This window comes from Belonocnema kinseyi, chromosome 8 (assembly GCF_010883055.1).
Source record: "Belonocnema kinseyi isolate 2016_QV_RU_SX_M_011 chromosome 8, B_treatae_v1, whole genome shotgun sequence".
Lineage (NCBI taxonomy): Eukaryota > Metazoa > Arthropoda > Insecta > Hymenoptera > Cynipidae > Belonocnema > Belonocnema kinseyi.
Window position 1 is genome coordinate 92,673,499 of NC_046664.1, and position 4,880 is coordinate 92,678,378.

The window sequence follows — 4,880 nt, forward strand, 5'->3', positions numbered from 1 at the left end:
ATAAATTTTTTCGTATGTATGAAAACAGTATTTTCTGCATCACTGTCTAGGATTTAAAGAAAACTAATCAGGATTTTTTATTTTACAACCAGCATATGAAATCGCAAATTTATTGATGAAGTAACAATATATTTTTTCAATCTTATAGTGCCAAAAATAACTTTTAGCCCAGGCAATAGGTACTTTTGCCTGGAAGAAATGCATACTTAGTTTGCTACCCCCCGCCCCCCCCCACCCACTCAAGTAAAATTTTTAGCATGGTGTCCAGATAAAATATTAATCAAATGGCTGAAGGTCATTCTTGTAGTAACTTTCAACGAGAAATCGAACGAAGACTTAAAATTTCACCTTGAACTTGATTTTCAAGGTCATTTCAAGGTCAGCTTTGTATTTTTGAATGGGAGTCTCTATTTTTGACATCGGCAATCGAATGAGTGGGAAATTTTACGTTTAACCATGTAATCAGGTTATAGGTCAGGTGTGACTTTGCAGGTCTGCTGATGGTCATTCATACTAAAGTAAGGCCCGGCTTAGGTTAACGGGACTTTATCCAATAATGTGATTTCAGGACGGCAGAGCTAAAATTGTCCATTATTTGCATCAGGGTATACCGTGAAGGGTATTTCTGCCCAAGTCGTGCAGTTGTAAATTGAAATGGGCAGTTCTAAATGTAAAAATGGGTAGTTGTAACATTTTTCTTCTATTCACATTACAAAATTAAACATGAAATGAAAAAGTTCGAAGGAAATAAATATGATTGTTATTAATAAATTGCACCTAAATCTATCTAAAAATACTTCTAAAAAGAATATTTCACAAAAAATAATATTTTTATATGCTTGTTCGTACAGTTTCTTCTTTCATATAGTTTTCTAAAGTAACAAAGCTTTTCCAAATTTTCCAAAATGAAAGATTGTTGGTATTTATTTCCGAATGAGCGCACACATTATGGACAGAGAAGAGTTAGAGGCCAAATTATGAGAAAAGTATTAAGTACAACAAATTTGAGAAGCAAAGACCTTTTTTTAAGTATTTGTATACTGTGAGGTTGGGCAGTTCTAAAGTTTGCTAAGGGGATTCCCTGATTTGCATGAATTACAAAGACAAGGACAACGCAGAGGTTCCCGAAATATTAAAAGACTCTGAGGAAGTGGGAGGAGAGAAAGAAATAAGATCTAACAGCTATAAACTCCGGAAAAAGAGGATTCAGACAAAGAAGAAGAAACACCAGAGACGGATTGCACAATATAAGTACAAAGTGTCCATCGAGAATTTCAGAACGAAGAAAAGTTACTAGATTACAAACAACGTAATAAATACATCAGAAGATAATAAAAAATCCATCCCTCTACCCATACATTTGTCAATTCATCCGTCCATCTATCTATTAATTCATCAAATAATACATTGATCAATTCGTTTATCAATCCATTAATCCATTAATTTGGACTAGGCCTTATGGGCAGAACGCAGGTAAAACTGCAAAAACCGAGGTGGTAAGTATGCTCACCACTGTGCTTGTAAGGTTTAAGGATTACTGATGGGTGATTTTGAGGGTAGGGTTTAAAGTGTTAGATAAGTTACCAGAAAGAAGTTTTCTAAAATGATATTGTGAAGATACATTTCCACGAATAATAAAAGACCTTTGCATAAACGTGCGCTGTGGTTGCATTTTAATTATTGTTTTCCTTTCGCGGTGTTTTGAATGTGTCGATTGATCTTTATCAATAAAATGAAAGAGTAATTATTTAAAAATTTTTTAATTTATCTGCTATATCATCAGAGATTGTACCTTACCGAAAGTAGATCAACGCTCCAAACCATGAAGGCAGAAAATCTACACAATATCGATCAAGTTAAGAATCTTCAATAACAGAAAATGCTTAACGTCTTAATAAGACTAGATGGAAAATAATATTTTTAAATTAAAATTATTTCTTGAAAAAAAGATCCTACTCCATCTTCACTCCATTGGGAATCGAGCCACAAAACTTCTGATTTCCGGTCAGGTGCTTTTCCAATTAAGCTACTAGAGGGATCAGAATAAGAACTCTTAATTCAAGAACATATAGCTAATTTTTAGCTGGGTGTTAATGGTACAAGTAATTATTAAAATTTTTTAAATTTATCTGCTATATCATCAGAGATTGTACCTTACCGAAAGTAGATCAACCCTCCAAATCATGAAGGCAGAAAATCTACAAACTATAGATCAAGTTAAGAATCTTCAATAACAGAAAATGCTTAACGTCTTAATTAGACTAGATGGAAAATAATATTTTTAAATTAAAATTATTTCTTGAAAAAAAGATCCTACTCCATCTTCACTCCATTGGGAATCGAACCACAAAACTTCTGATTTCCGGTCAGGTGCTTTTCCAATTAAGCTACTAGAGGGATCAGAATAAGAACTATTAATTCAAGAGCATATAACTAATTTTTAGCTGGGTGTTAATGGTACAAGTAATTATTTAAATTTTTTAAATTTATCTGCTATATCATCAGAGATTGTACCTTACCGAAAGTAGATCAACCCTCCAAACCATGAAGGCAGAAAATCTACACAATGTCGATCAAGTTAAGAATCTTCAAAAACAGAACATGCTTAACGTCTTAATAAGACTAGATGGAAAATAATATTTTTAAATTAAAATTATTTCTTGAAAAAAAGATCCTACTCCATCTTCACTCCATTGGGAATCGAACCACAAAACTTCTGATTTCCGGTCAGGTGCTTTTCCAATTAAGCTATTAGAGGGATCAGAATAAGAACCCTTAATTCAAGAACATAACGCTAATTTTTAGCTAGGTGTTAATAGTACAAGTAATTATTTAAATTTTTTTAATTTATCGATTCCCAATGGAGTGAAGATGGAGTAGGATCTTTTCTTCATGAAATAATTTCAATTTAAAAATATTATTTTCCATCTAGTCTTATTAAGACTTTAAGCATTTTCTGTTATTGAAGATTCTTAACTTGATCGATATTGTGTAGATTTTCTGCCTTCATGGTTTGGAGGGTTGACCTACTGTCGGTAAGGTACAATCTCTGATGATATAGCAGATAAGTTAAAAAATGTTTACATAAATACTTGTACCATTAACACCTAGCTAAAAATTAGCGTTACGTTCTTGAATTAAGAGTTCTTATTCTGATCCCTTTAATAGCTTAATTGGAAAAGCACCTGACCGGAAATCAGAAGTTTTATGGTTCGACTCCCAATGGAGTGAAGATGGAGTAGGATCTTTTTTTCAAGAAATAATTTTAATTTAAAAATGAAAGAGATTCAAAATATTGTGCAGAATTTCATTACTGGATCGGCTATAAAGCAAGTTGCCCATACAAATTTTTTTTCTTTTAGCGACGTTAGGAAGTTCTGCTCTTTATTTATATTGGATAACATGTTTACTTTTCGGGATGTTATAGATGAACCGAATTCTGGGCATTCAGCACATCAGTAATATCGTCATATACCACATAACCGTTGTCAAAGAAAGGAAGGATGAGGCTTTAATTAGAAGGATACGAGTTTCAGTTGGTAGTGATTATTTATTCCTGGTAAGATATTCGCGAGGACTCCAAAGGTTCTCCTCGAAATATCCGTAACTTGGTCATTTTAAGTACGAGAGCTATTTAGAACATAGCCTAAATCTTTGAAAGATTCCACAAAGAGAGTGATACGCCAATCGATTCGGTTTTAATTACATTTGTACGAAGCATATATACAGAGAAGTTAAACTAAAGGAAGGATTGAAGGAGAAGTAGTATTGGATGTTAATAAATTCATGGTTTTAGAGGAATGAAATTGAGCGTTGTATAGAAGAAATCACTTTGTCTAGGTCGTGAGCAATCATCAAATCAATTCATATACAAGAATAATCGTGTGGTGGGTGGTATTATGAAGAACTATAGATAATCCGACGGAGAACACTACTAATTTTAAGTAGTGAGCAAAATTTTAGTAGCATTAAGTTTTGTGTTCACGTTACCGGTAAGTAAAATAGAATTTTAATCAGGCATAGGGTCAACAATTTTAGACTTAAGTTCCCTGCTGTAGAAGCCATTAGGAGCTTTGTAGTTCTTACCCACCAACGCACTCTTCTAAGGCGACGATACCTTGATAAAAATGTGCTCAGCAGTAGAGTAATTAGCAAGGGGATTCACTTTTACCTGTATACCCCTTAAGCTATCGTGAATATGACATAATATGATATGAGACAGATCCCACCTTTCTTCTCTGATATATATCTCTAAGAAAAAGTGTGTAATGATCAAGAGCTTTGAGACTCGAGGGAATGTTTGGCATAAGCCACGTCTCGGACACGGCTATGATACGATAGGAAGAGGACATAAAATGATGTTTGAATTTACTTGCTCACATTTGAAATAAGAGAATAAGGCACATAAAAAAGTAAAAATTAAAAAAAGTAATAAGCATTATAAAGCTTATAGTGTACAACTAATGCATAAGAAAGGTTTTACCTGCGACAAGCCATGACGGGCTGCTGCCGGGATCGAACTTCTAACATCTGCTAATGTAACAAACTTCGATTGTTCGAACGTGCCTCACTGCTGCGTTACAGTATTATTGAAAATTCTTATTTGAAATGAAAAGTATCGAAAGGTTGGATAAAGAAAATTGTGTACAACCCTGAGGACTCTTCAAATTTCTCCACGAGACCCGTTGGATTAAAGGAGCAGACGATAATTGTCCTTTAAGGAGACTTTTGGGAAAGAATGCAGAGAGCACTACTGATACTGATCTGGGTAAGTCTTTAAATTCCATTTCACACAAACAACACGCACAAAGTGAATAAAATAAAACCCAGACAGGAAGTACACAAAGAATGTCTCGCAATTGAGTTCTTATATGCATATG